The 14,251-nt window shown below is 44.3% G+C and overlaps 1 long non-coding RNA gene across 1 annotated transcript; it reads left to right on the forward strand.

Annotated features, from left to right (window-relative positions):
* Nucleotides 1-5,165: 5,165 nt before the first annotated feature.
* On the forward strand, nt 5,166-7,428 carry LOC118164761. Its single transcript, XR_004749661.1, has 3 exons — nt 5,166-5,454; nt 5,553-5,585; nt 6,772-7,428. It is a non-coding gene; the product is annotated as an uncharacterized LOC118164761 (long non-coding RNA).
* Nucleotides 7,429-14,251: the final 6,823 nt, after the last annotated feature.

The following is a 14,251-nucleotide window of genomic DNA, read 5'->3' on the forward strand; positions in this document are numbered from 1 at the left end:
TTAAAACTATGAAGTCCACCTAAACTGGGGGTTAGGGAAATTTGGGGGGGAAAGGCTGAATATCTCTTTTAGACCCAAATCTCTTCAACTCGGTCTTCACTGTTTGATACTGAAAGACAATGCATTAAGCAAAGGGTTTTCCTCCTCACATTCACCAATCTGATTTATGAGGCTGTCCTCTCTTCACAAGAGTACTTATGCTTTGTATTTCTCCAGAACAGCCTCATAGCTTACAAATGTTTGCACATGATGGAGCTGCAAGAAGATTTTTAAAGATTTGTAAATAGTTCAGGCAGATCATTTCCATTCATTTCATGTAATTCTCTGAGAAGCATTGAAAAATATCAGGGTGTTCATGAGAAATTTCTTTCAATGCCAGAAAACCTTTACATAGCTACTGCCAATGCTACTGAGCAAATAATAATACTGTAAGATTTCAAAATCATGTTTATAAGCTGGAGCTGTTATGGTTCAGAAAACTCCAATGATTCACCAGCACTGTTGTTATGGTTAATTTTCCAGGAAAATACGTTATTGCAACAATTTCTCTTTTTTTGTCATCACAATGTTTATTCCATTTTCTGCTTGTTTTTACTGCTGAATCTTAGTCTGGCACAGAGATTCTCGTATCTAGAAAGGGTTGCTAAAACCATCAGCATTTTGAAACATATACAGACTGCCAGGGGATCTTATTTTTGGCTTTTTTTAATAACTTAGTGTTTTTGAACTTTTTAACAGTAATGAGCAATCCTCCCCCTCAACTAGCAACATTTTAAAGTGGCGTTTCAACTTTTGTGGCTGCAGTCCACTCTTTTATAATGTGGGAAATGCCCTGCCTCTGAACTGTGTAAGTGATACGTCATTCTCCCCAAGTCTGCTTTTTAGCAGAAATGAGTAAACACCTCTGAGGTCCTGAGGACGTGTTTTTAAAACAGTGTACAAAACTTGCAAGGATTGCAACAACGATGGCTGAGGAGTTAATAGAAAGAAAACATCAGGTCAGGAGAGAGTTGCTGAGGACAGAACAGGATGAGAAACTTGAAGTAATAGCACGGAGCAAAGGACAATTTTCTCTTTATTCCCCAGCAGCAGCAAAGTCTGTTGGAGTGCTGACTAAGCCTCCTGGGGGAGAGAGTAGGAGTCCCAGAGGATAAGCGATAAACATGGGCCTGGACAAAGCACTGGGAAATGTGCTGCTTGTCAGCAACTCTCCTGCTATGCGATGGAGATAAGATAGGTGGCCTATACTGTCTCAATAGACATCTGTGAAGCATCTCTTGAGGCAGACAGGGAGCAGGAGCCCCCCCAGCCGCTCTTGATCCTCCAGTCCATGACTTTTTTCCATTTCCTCCTTCTGCTACTCCCTTCTCCTCTCCATTCCTACCCTCCCCTGTAAGGCCCCAACTATCGATATATGTTTTAACTCTTTCTGAAGAAATTTGATAGCATGCCGACAGTCTTGATTATCACAGTACTTTGGGGATATTGAGACCACTGCATGCAGTTTGGAAGACAGCCACAGCTCACCTTATGGTCTCCACAAGGTTTTCATGGGAGGTGAAGGGCAAGGAGCATTTGGGGAGGGCCCTGCCATCATGGGATGGATGTGACACATGGGTGCAGCATGTTCAAACCATCCTCACTGCATGTATCTGGATCTGTGTTCATGAATAACACAAGCCAGAGTTTTCAGTTTTGTGATGGATGTTTTCAGACCTCCATCAGAAGGTTGGTCCCACATGACACCAACACCTGGGGAGGTTGGAATGAGGAAAGGTGCAAGAAAGCCATCCTCCTTTCCTATATAGAGCAAGGCAGGCCCAGAGAAGAGCGTTTTAAGAGTGACATCAAAGTTTTCTCATCCAAAGGGAATCTCTCTGGGTCAGATTCCTCTGAAATATAATATCTGTATCTGGGCATCCTACACCTCTCAGCATCAACAGGAAAAATAAGCACAACTAAAAGTGGTATTATACATCATCTGAAATACCTTTGAAATTTGCCATGTATTCCTGTGCATTGACTCAACAAGGATCCAACAGTGATTAACTCAAATGTAAATAACTGTGTTGTAGACATACAGAGATAGGAGACATGGATCTTGCCTCTGTGCCTTGGTGTGCCCTGATTTCACTCCATCAGGGTTGCGGGCAGTGAACCTTAACACCGCTCCAGCTTCAATTGTTTAATTCCCCTTTGTCTTTCAGTCCGTATTCGATTCACGCCTGAACTTTGTGACTTCTTCCATGCCACTCCCCATATGCAGAGCATTCCTCCAGTTGAGGTTTGACAAACATCCTGGTTCTTAACACAGCTCGGAACACACCTGCTCTGTGAAACTCTGGGGCTGTCGTGGCCCCACCCCAGCATGGGTTTTCTCAGTCCTATGGACCACCACTGGCATTGCCAATTTCAGGACCTCCTCTTGCTCGAATTTTACTGGTTCCTCATTGCAAGGAGGTGTTGGATCCCACAAACAAAATAAAAAAATAAAAAAAAAATCACCTCTCGAAAGCCTGGAAGTTCAGGTCATTCTCTTGTATGGAGTGGAAGATACAGGGAAAACTGAAAAGAGACTTAAGAACTGTCTTGTGACCATTGTTAGGTGAATGATTTCTGCCAAAACAAGTGAATAAGTTGCTTACTATGGCCACTGAAGGTAGGACAAGAAGTGATATATTAAAATTTCAGCAATGATTAACTGTTAGAAAAAAAAAAATGTGAAGGGAAAGAAAGTGGGGCTATTCAATACCTTGGTTAGAGACCCTATTGCCTTTGGTTTTAAGATCAGTCTTGAGAAACACATCACACTGCCATCACATCTGCACAGCAAAGGAATGGGTTAAATGGTGGTCCATGACCCATTTCCCATGAGTTCTGTGTGCTTGTAGATAAGAATCCAAAAGTGTTGAATCACAGGGATGGTATCCCAGCTCGTCCAAGGGCAAAATAGGGGCAGAAGGTTAGGATTTGGTGATATAGTTCTGCAGCCCTGAGGAAAGTTGTTGTTTAGATCACAGCCCTGTTTAACTTCTAATGAAGTTGCTTAATTCTGCAGAGCTGACAGAGCAAACTCCTGCTGAGGTTAACAGCGGCTGAAGTTCAAGAGTGGGTACAGAGACAGAGAAGCATCAAAAACATGCAGGTGCATTTGTTTCTCCTACTTGTTGCTCCAAGAGACACTTGAAAATACAGATATGCCAGGTGTTTTTCTCATTTGTGAAAGCACAGAGAGCTTTCTAAATACGCTTTGTTTAGTTTTGAGTTTTATCCCATTCCTATATACCAAAGATCTGTCATTTGAACAGGCTTACAGGTAGACTGGAGAAATATTTGGTTTGACCTGGGAAACGTAGGTTTAAGGTAAGCAAGTACACATGAGGCATCTCACACCCAGTCTCCAAGAGCAGGGCACCTTTTTGAACATGCTCTAACTCCTTTCCGGCATAAGCTCAGCTTCCTTCATGGAAACACCTTTTCTGAGTCACATCTTTAAGCTCAGCTGGGATTTGGCCAGAGGCCACACCTGGAAATATACGCTGAGGAACATGCAAGGATACCGACCCAGCAAGCATACTTTACCAGGGTCTACATTTGCTCTGGCACCATTGTAGCCTGTCAGATGATTATGGTTTATTCTCTAGTCAGGTACCCAGTTGTTTAACTTCATCATTTAGTATGGACTAGCTTGGGATGTCTGTCTCTACAAGGTAACGTGTGAGATCCTGACACTGCTCAGAAGGGAAGTCTTGTTTAAGGCAAAGCTGCACTGCTCACGTGCCGGGAATGATGAGTGATGTCCATCACACAATGTCAGTGCCTGACTGGACAAGGGAGGCAGGTTGTCACATGCCATATCTGTCTCTGTGTGCCATGGTGGCCTGCATGGCCCAGCATGTATGGTCTGCACCAACCCACGTCACTGCCTCCTGAGGCTCAGAAGGAGATGTGGAAATACTGCATGTTGTCTTGCTGTAACCATGTTGCCAAGAGGAATCCATTGCCCAGAGGGGAATTAAAGCCTTGAGACTGGGTGAAAGAGACATGAGAGAAGTATATGCTAGGCTAGACCAGTGCCTTGTCCTTATGCTTTGGAGTATACATGTTCTGGGAAAGGTCCACATAAAATAACGTACAAAAACTCCATTTTGTGAGGTGCAAAGACCCTGGGAACACACTCCTTCACATCATGTGTCCAGCACGGAGGCCTGAAGCAAGTAGACAAGTAGAAATGGGACTTGTTTCTGCCATGTGAAGAGTCAAACCCAACTTAGGCCAAAGCAATGGGCATGTTCAAGCTGTATTATAATGAAACAGGATCCCATCAGTCCTGCCAAGACTGGTAGTAGAAAGCTTTCTGGGAAGGGAGCGTAAAGTAGCCTCAGGAGGGGTGGAAGGAGAGGGAGGGCTAGCTGAGGAGCTGGATGAGCTAAGCAAGCCGGGTGAGGTGGTGAATCAATGCGTCATTCCTTGTGCAACCACAAGGCAACTCCCCAGGAGGTTGCCCTTCCCAGGCAGGAGCGTGTGTCTGCACAATGTGCGTGGATTGCTAGTGGGGGTGAATCCCTTCTCAGGACCCAGCAGATGAGTCAGGGTTGACTCAGGTCTTTGTAGTCCTCCCTGCTCAGGTGATACTGGGTAAAGAAGGGAAAAGATGAATTCTGTTTGTATTTCTTCTATGTGACTCCCACTCTTGCTATAAACTGTAAACACTGCATAGGGGCTTTTTTTTTTTTTTATAAACTTGTCTGCTGGGTGCACATATTAAGCTATAAATACGTCAAAATGTAGTCTTTCATAGGTAAAAAAAAAATCTAGTCTTTCATAGGTAAAAAACCAGTCTCATTTATAAGTGTCCCATTAAGCAAAAACATGTTCCATTCTTTGTGGGGAGGCCATTCTCCTGCCCACATGTTGAGGTATCTTGGAAGCAGTATGTAGCTCTTTGAGGACCAATTATTAATTTGATTTTATTGAGTGCTGACAGATGTGCTTGGTGCTTTATGGTCACATAAGGGAACCCTTATGGCTGCACAATTTCAAGAGAAAACTCCCATGAAAAAGTAGAAACCCCTTTGGTTTAAGGAAACTGAAAGACGTTCTGATTTTTGAAACACAGGCCTCAGCAGTGCTCCACTGCATTGACCGGCTTATGGACCAACTTGTCTCCTTAGCAAAGTGCTAATAAACACTGACAGAAGTAAACAGGGAACCTCTCCTCTGCAACCAGCTAGGTAACATTTGCTACACTGATTCTGTCTGCTTCAACTATATCTGAGGGACACAAAGCTGCTGGGTACTAAGAAATCAAACTCAGTTTGTTTTCATCTGTGCAACCATGAGAAGAGTTTAGCTTCTCATTCTGAAACCAATTTGTGAGTTACAGGGGTTTTATTGATCTTTTGTATTGTCTTCTCCCATCATCCTTTCCTGCCAAAGCAAATGGTATCTCCCGTGAGTCTGTGGTTTCAAGGTTGGTGACATAATAGAGAAGAAAAATATTACCAAATTATTTTATTTTGAATGATACTTCTAATGCTCTCTTTCATCAGTGAAGAGCAGCATTTCAGCTAATGGAGAGACACGTGAGTATAAAATTCAGAGTCTGGAGTTGACTCTAGAGAAACGAAGCAAAGGAGGCATAAGCATATCTTACAGGATCACACAACATAGCTGGAGGTATTTTTCTTCTTTAAAACAAAACTGGCTGCTCTACACAAGCAGAGGTATAGTATGTCCTGGGGCTTCCAGGCTGTCTGTTCATGCAATTTTTCTGGTAGCTTCACAAAGTAAAATCTCACCTAACTCTTTGCCTCATGACCACAACCTTGAGAATACTGACAATACTTAAATTGTTGTAAAGGCAAAGAACAAACAGGCATACTCCCTTCTCCCTGCTGCTGGAGGGAGAGGTGAGACCCTAGAGGCTCTCACACACTTAGGCTCTTTAAAACCAATGAGTCAGTGACACATAGTATGGAGTCCAGGAAACCATCCCACTAACCTTTTCCAAGTCCTTAAACTTTTGATGGTGAAGGTGATAATGATTAAAAGAAGAATCTGTTATGTTTGGGGAGGTGAAATGGCAAAACACTGTTGTTTTTTTCTTCCCCTCCCACAGGTTAGATTACGCTATATAGAAAGAATTTACCCAAAGGCAGATAATGCTTAAACCATTTAGAAATAATTAATAGACATTAGAGTCATTGCATACTACAGAAAACTGTGTTCTGAAAAGCTAGACAATAACTTTCTTTGTTAGAGTAAAAGATGTTTGTTTAGGCCCAGATGGAGCTTCTGACTACCTCATTAACCCAAGATGAAGTAGCTGTGCTCTTAAGGAAGTCAAAAATGCACTCCAATGAGTGCTGGGCAACACAGACCACCAGGTTTCCACAAAACATCATGCAGATATGTTGTTAAATTAATTTTGCAGGTGGAGGCTGTTCTTAAACTTCTGCACTTTCTAAAAGGCTAAAGGTTTGCAATTTATCTGCAGAATTGCTTTCTTGCTTTTGTAATGTCATGCATTAAAGAAGCACCTTAGAGACTGCTGATGTCCCTGCTCAGGATCCATGAGGACTGTCCTCCTAACCATGGCCAGAAACAGGACCCCCTTGTCACTCATGGGTGACCACCACCCCTCCTTGGGGATGGCAGAAAAGACAGGATGACTTCCAAGAGCCAAGTGCTTGGGCCAGCTTTGTAAACTTGAAAAGTCCTATCTCCTTGGCCATGTCTCATGCTCGATTCATCTCTTCCTTCTCCCAGTGGAAGAAGGAAGAATGAAGAATGGAAAAAATGGAAGAAGGAGGAAAGGAAGAAGCTGGCAGTGCTCCCACCCCAGTGTAGCTGGCAAAAAGTGAAGCTAAACCATCCCCAGCTCCTCTGCTTGTTAAACATGGGGGAAGAAGGGGATGCATCTGCTCCCAGGGTTTTGCAGAAGATGTTGGGAAGCATCCCTTCTCCAAGATCCTTTCTGACAGTGCCACTTCCCAGCTCACACTCCTCAGTTCATCTCTGGCACACAAGTCTCAGCTCAGCTTGAGGTGGGAACAGTTTGCCCTGTTGAGCAGGGATATAAATGGGGGCTTAGCCATTCAGGAACTGGAAGCCAGCTCTCTGGATTTGCTCCTGATGTTTGCCAAATGCTTTCTATTCACTGGAAGATGATGAAAAACATTTCTGTGAGTTTGCAGCTGTCTAGTTCCTAGCAAGCCGTTAATACAAGGGATGAAGGGGAAACCCAAACCCCCAAACCAAAATTCTGGACAACTTACAAACCTCCTCTATAGCTTAAATAGGGGCTTGGTCTAATACTCCTAATTGGCTGGAGCAGCCCTTACGATTTCCCAGACGGTTACTTAAGTACATGTAACCACTGCAACTGCTATGCCTGTTATTGTGCTGCTTTCCAGTCCTGCTGGCTGACACGGAGCAATGAAACTACCCAGGTCTGACATTACAAACCAGGACACTGAAGCCAGAGTATGAATGTAAAAAGGCAACAAATACCCTGCTAATCTCTCCAGCAACACAGAAGCAATAGCAGGAACTATTTGCTCCAGACAAAAATCAAGGTGGAGTTTATTGTTTTTTTTTTTATTATTCTTGGAGTTCAAGTTGTTCCAGTTTTTAAATACATACATACATTTGTGTCCAAAGGGTTTGCACTGGTATAGTAGAAACCTAGCCTTTTCCTTCAACCCTGTGCCTGCTATTGTCTGTGACTCCATGTCACTATGCCACTTAACATCTTCCTGCGACTGAAGTCCCCTTCCCCTTCCCCTTCCCCTTCCCCTCCCCCTTCCCCTCCCCCTTCCCCTTTCCATCCCAGCAAGGATGCCATGCCTTCTCTTATTGCAAATATTTACTGTTTTTCAACTTTTCTTGCTGGTTTTCCTTTCATATGTCCATGGAATTTATTCCTTATTTTCTTTCATATGTCCATGGACATATTTAAACCCTCACTTACTTGAGAAACAACAGAAAGAGTCCCAACAGTTTACAGCAGGAACTTCTACCAGGAGCTTATGCTTCTCTGCCTTAATATTTTAGCTTTCTTAGAGACCAGAGATCTATTTCCCATGCTCCTGTACTGAGTTAGCTCTGTTTACAAGCTACTGCTTTTATTGATACCTTTTAATGAAAATATCTGCTCTCAGGACATCAAGATGCCCATTTCCCTTTTGGCTTGGCAGTTTGGTCTCAATCCCTCCTTTCCCAGCACCCCTTGAAATGATGACCTCTCTGGAGGACCTCTCCTCTCTTCGGCCACCCAGCAAACCATCAGCAGAGTCCCCCAGCACCCTACTTACAGGATGGCTTTGAGGAGCACAGCCATGCTCAAGAGGCTTTTATCGGTGAAGGTTTCCTTCCCCATGGCTGGAGTCTGGGTCCTGCTTCCCACGTCTCTTGCAATTGTCATCTCCTTTCCCAGCCCTGCTAAGATCCAGGCTGCATCCTAGACTAAACACGCTCCTGGCCAAGGAAGCAGCTGGGGTGTCCATCAGCTGCCACTTGGCTCTCCAGAGCAGGCACGTTTGTGTGTGAAACCAGCGCTGGCTCGCCTTTCCTGCCCCTCTGCCCCTCCTACACACTCATGTTCATTCTCTCATCCAGAGCCTTCGGAAATGGAAAACAAAGATTCGGGCTGTCTTGGATCCAGGCATGGGAGCGAGGCAGGATGGTGTCTATAAACATCCAGAAAATAATGGCATCATTTAACTTTCAGCAGAGGGCTTATTTATCTCTAAAGAGATTACACCAAGTGTTTCCATCCAGAGCAGAGCCATGGAGAAGATGTAAAACCATGACAGGAAACTTTTTATACATGAAAGGGGATTGTAAATTTCTGCCATAAAGTTATGAATTACATTCACTGTGGACAATAAGTCAGATGGTTCTGCTTTACATACTTTTGGAGTATTGATGTTTAAACAAAATGCTGCAAGAAAGTAGTGAGGGAGAGCAGCACGCTCCTTCTCTGCAAGACCCAGGTGGCATTGGGGGCATGGCAGGGAAGCCTGCACTGCTGGAGAGCTCAGCTTTCCTTCTGGGGAGCTGTGCTGAGGGCTCTCTGCACCCTTGCCCAAGCACAGCACAGTGGGATCAAGGACCGATGGCTGTGAGCAGCCTGGCTTCACTGTCAGAGCTACTGTGGGTTTGAAGGCTAATTCTGCAGTGCATTAGGATTCAGAAAGCCTAAATTCGCTGAGCCAAGGCACCCTGATGTGTGTGTGTGTGTCAGCCATGCAGGGGGTCAGCAGCTCCAAAGTTTAGCAGATGACAGATTGACCAGGGCATGCTGGAAAAGCCCCAAACACAGGAACAGACCAAGAGAAGTGCATTGCAAGAATATCCTGCTCCTTTCTGTAATATGGCTTCCACTGGCATGCAGCAGCAGCAAAATCCCATTGTCTGGCTTTGGGGTCAAGGTACATTTCTGAGAGATTCCTGAGCCCAACACACCCAGCCCCTGTGTTTGGGGTGGCAAAGGAAAAACAAACAAACAAACGCATGAACAAACAGAAACAGTGGTGAAAGGGTTGTGCTGGGCAGCAAGAAGGTGATGTGAGAAAGACCATTTCAATTTCTGGATGCAGACGGAGTGGATGTTAAGTCTTTCTTCTGAGTCACCCTGGGACTGAGGGCTCTGCAGGAGGTCTGTAGATGTGCTTCACCTGAGAATCGCTGGAGTCAAGGGAGATGAATGCTGCGTGCTTCCTTCTCTGAGATGTGATGGAGATTACTCCACTGCAGCAGACAATACGTCTGGAATCACAGCTTTATGCAGCTCTGTGCAGGCACTTCCAATATCCATTTACCAGAAAAAAAATAGGGGCAGCTAAACACAGTAATTGAGGTTCTCCTACCAAGTGGAAATGATACATCAGCAGAACCTCCCTGGGCACCAATCGCTGCTGCACCCGAGCACCTCAGCCATGAAAGTGGCTTCCAGGGCCCCTTCAGTGCAGTCAGGGGTTAGCAGCCCTGAATTATAGCGTGGGAAGTGAAGGGCCAGGAGGGAAAGTGAATCTTCTTAAAAGCTTTTTGAAGCAACGTTGAATCTTTATCTCATGTATTCTGCTCTTGCTGTAATACTGCTGTCTCTTCCCACATACTTTTTTCAGTACAGGGCAAAAGTGAGCTTTACCCTCCTCCCCTCTGCTCTGCTTAAGCTCCGTAGAGATTAGGGACCACGACTCTTGCTTATGCAGGTGCAAGCCAGCGCAGTCAGAGGGAAGTGACTTGGGTCTTGGCACAGCTGCAGTTTGCTCTGTTGTGCAAGCAGGATCCCAGTGAGCTTCCCACTCCTTATTCACAGTGGTTTGTCCTGGGCTGACCTGGATGTAGCAAGTGAGAAAAACGCTGGATGAAGCCTCACTTAATGTTAGGTTCTCTTTTAACTACCAACTAAGCCGCCTCTGTACCAGCATGTCACTCTGAGAGGATGTAGACAAATATATCTGCTGAGGAGTGGCAGAGGCTGCCGTCCGCTTTTAGAACTGCTGAGACGCACGTTTTCCTAAGCTGGCTAATTAGTATGGGCTCAAAACTAACGGCTGTGTTTAACTGACAAGGCAATATGCCCTTCACCCGTCCCTCGAGATGTCATGAGAATTATTCCTTTTGAGAAGTGTACCCATTAACTCATTCCTCTCTATCTGGTTTGATTTTTTCAGTCCAGTGCTTTCCCCCCACACCCCTCTTCTTGCTATGAAGGAGAACATAAAATAGTTTCATACTGATTTCCAGCCAGGTCTTCCTCCCTCACCCTGCTGAGTTGCATGGCTGGATCTTCTGTGCCAGCAATAGCAGATGGCACCCTGGTCTAATACGAGGAGCTGGAGAAAAGGCAGATCCACAGTCCCAAGGTGTTAGCACCAGTGCAGCCATGAGAAGATGCTGTTAGAGAAACTGAATGGCTGCAGATGCCTCTGTCCTCCAGGGCAGCAGGGAGATCAGGAAGAGGCAATGATTCAGCAAATCACTATTTTCCTCTCAGGTTGTTACCCAGGGCTCTGGATACAGCTGAAAAATGATGACCTGGCATTTAAACTGGAAGGAGGATAGAGTGTTCTGGAGAAATCTCATTCAGGCAAGTAGCGTGCAACCCCGGTGCATATAAAACCATATGCCTGGGTGCTTGTGATGTTTATTTTCTCCATAAGAAGATGTTAACACCTGACGAAAGCAGGTCAGAGTCTAAAGGTAAATGGCATTTGCTGAGAAAGAACGAAAGAAAAAAAAACACATAGCAATAATTACACATTGATATTGAGGGATAAATCTTGCCCTCAGGTTGAAAGGCTCTCAGCAAGGGTGTGAAACGTTTGTGCACTGTTAGGTTCATCCAAGAACTGAGAAGTTAATTGACAAAGTGGCAAACACTGCATTTCTCAGCCTTGGTATCAGAGGCAAGCCTGGCTTTGCATAGGAGTTGGGAGGGATTTCAGTGCTTAGGTTACAGTATACGAGAGGCATCATTTTGCAAGTTAAATATTTGTCAAACATCTCCAGGACCTTCACTCCTGCAAGGGTCTGTTTAGCACTTGACCAGATTCACTAGCTTTGCATTTCCAGACAGGGGTGGCTCTATTTTAGCTTCCAGATCTGGGGAGCAGCCTACTGGTAGCTCTACTCCAGGAGCGCTGAGCACTTCTCTGCATTATGTACAGCTACAGCAAACTGCAGATCTCTGGGACTTCACAAGGTCAAGTAGCCAAGATTTAAATCATTGCAGCATGGAATTAGAATCCTATTTTGAGCCACCAACATTCAAAAAAAAAAAAAAAAAAAAATACTCCAAACCAGCAATTGCCTGCAGTATCATACCAAATTCAAAAAGAAAAGGAAAAAAAAAATAAATAGGAGGCAGAAAAAGGGTAAGGGAGTAAGAGAGGTTTGGCTGAGAATAATGTTATTACACATTGTGCACCAAAAGGAGATGACTTCAGGGATAAATGACCCTTGTGACTTACTTCCCCAAATCACAGGATGTCAATTGGTGTTTTGAAGGCACCTGCTATGTATTTCAGGGGACCGATGTGAAAAAGTGCATGCTGTCCCCAGACTAAATAAGTGTTGCTTTGTTTTCAAGCTAGAAAAGACAGAAAGAAAGTGGGAAAGGAAGGGAGGGACAGAGAAAGGATGTCACAGATGAAAGCATGTTCTCAAAGGTCACGCCAGAGTGTCCTTACCTCAGCAAATGCTCTGGCTTAACTTCATAACCAAATAATCCTGCTATCTGATACTGCCTGAGAAATAAGCAGTGTTCTTTAAAGCTCTTGCCCATTTCGCAGCACTTCCCTGACACTGTAATAAAGTAGGTTGCAGCAAATATCCTGCATGCCATGCCTCTAAATGTACCAGTTAATTACTGAGCCCTTTAAACCTGCTAACAAGACAAGCCTTGTTCTTTCAACCTATTGCTTTTTGCCAAAAAAAAAAAAAAAAAAAAAAAAAAAAAAAAAGTCTGTTGGGCAAATAAATCCTTCCAGAGAAAACAGATTTGTTTCCAAATCAGTCAACTGTGCTGAACTGGAAAGGAAGAAATGTTATTTTTTCCAGGATGAAAGCAAAACAAGATCTCTCCCTGTTTACCCTGTCTCACCCATTTCTAAAGAAGGTCAGTTTAATTCCTTCATTAATTTTTCCTGCTGTCTTATTTATCTTGAAATCTTCTAGTCTTTTTCAATTTCACTGGCAAAGCTCTGCCTGGTTGGTCCAACATAGGAGTGCACTGTGCTTTGCTCTTCACAGCCATGTGAAGATGCTGAATAGAGCCGGGTGAGTTGTAAGGATCCAGAGTTTCTCCTTTCTTCCTCATTTTCTCCACGCTCCTGAAGAAACATAAATCTCAAGAGCTTATTGTCGATTTGGTTTCCTTTTGGCATCGTGTTCAATACAGATGCTCCTAAGCCCGTGACAACAATCACAAATTGATTTTGCCCCAGCTCTGTGTGTTATGCCACAGCAAAATGCAAACTCTGTTCCTCTAAGCACCTTTTTATACTAATGCCTGGGACTGAATTGGAAAGGAAGGAATAGTGCTAGAAATATGAGGCAATGTGGTGAGACAGAAGGAAAAAAAGTGTTTTTCTGTCTTCATAGTGGTAGCTTTTAATTTTTTACTCAGAAGGAGGTTTGGACAGCTCTGGGGGATGACTGCAGTTCAGTGACATAAAGTAAGGGCCATCAGGACTGCCCTACACCAGCCAGCCAGCATGCAAGGCATGTTTTGCATGCCTGAGTATCAAACTGCAGAACTAGATGCACTTTTAATTCTTTTTTTAACAGTCATAGACTGTAGGAGAGGGTCATCAGGTCAATTAGTTGGGTCTCCTAGATGACATCTTAACGAAAGGCAAATGCACCCTCCCGAGTTCTCATGTAAGTATTCTCATTGTGCTGGGTTGGTTACACCAGTCTGACCTCTTTTAGCTTCACGTACACACCATTGACTTGGGAGCATCAGTCCCAGCAGAAGGGCCTGAAGGTAGATATAAGTTACTTGCTGATATGCAGGTTTTAGGATAAAGGCCCAGACACGTGATGAGGCGCCCATGCCTTATCTCTAGCCTCTTCTGCAGCTGAATTACTTCACTAGTGCCTCAGGCGTTGAGTGTGCAGACACACGTACAGCAGTTTAGCTGGGACAGGGAGCGGTGACATGGTGACTCAGGCACCATAACCTGAGGAGGTGGCTGTGCCCTGACTGCAGCTGGGCAGCTCTAGAGGCAATCCAGGTTCATCCAGTGCACACACACACCAAAGAGCCACAATGGCTAGAGGCTCCATGTGAAAGTCTCCAGTAGTATACTGAACCCACAGCAGGACTTGGTTCTCACTTTGGCATCTAGACTTGAGGAGATAGTCCTGTTGAACTATAAGATGTGCTACTTTCATAACCAGAGAGTGATAGGATACAATACATGGCAGTGCATACATGGTTCCAAAGCTTTGCTAGTGAAATGAACGGCATTATCATGTTTTTCAGGGCAGTTCAGTCCAAATGCCAGCATTAAGTGCAGTAGCCCTTGCAAAACAAACCAGCATTCTCCCATGCTCCCCTTTGGTTACTTCTCTGGTTTTATCCACACTGCTGAAGATGCCAGCAGTTTTGTTTCATCATGTCATTCCTTATCTGCCCAGACAGCAGAAGATTAGTCAAGCAATTTGCTCTTTTCTGGCTTTGGTGGCACACGAGGCAGATCTTCTGACACCAGAAGTGTTTTCCTTGTTTCAA

This window comes from Oxyura jamaicensis, chromosome 1 (assembly GCF_011077185.1).
Source record: "Oxyura jamaicensis isolate SHBP4307 breed ruddy duck chromosome 1, BPBGC_Ojam_1.0, whole genome shotgun sequence".
NCBI lineage: Eukaryota > Metazoa > Chordata > Aves > Anseriformes > Anatidae > Oxyura > Oxyura jamaicensis.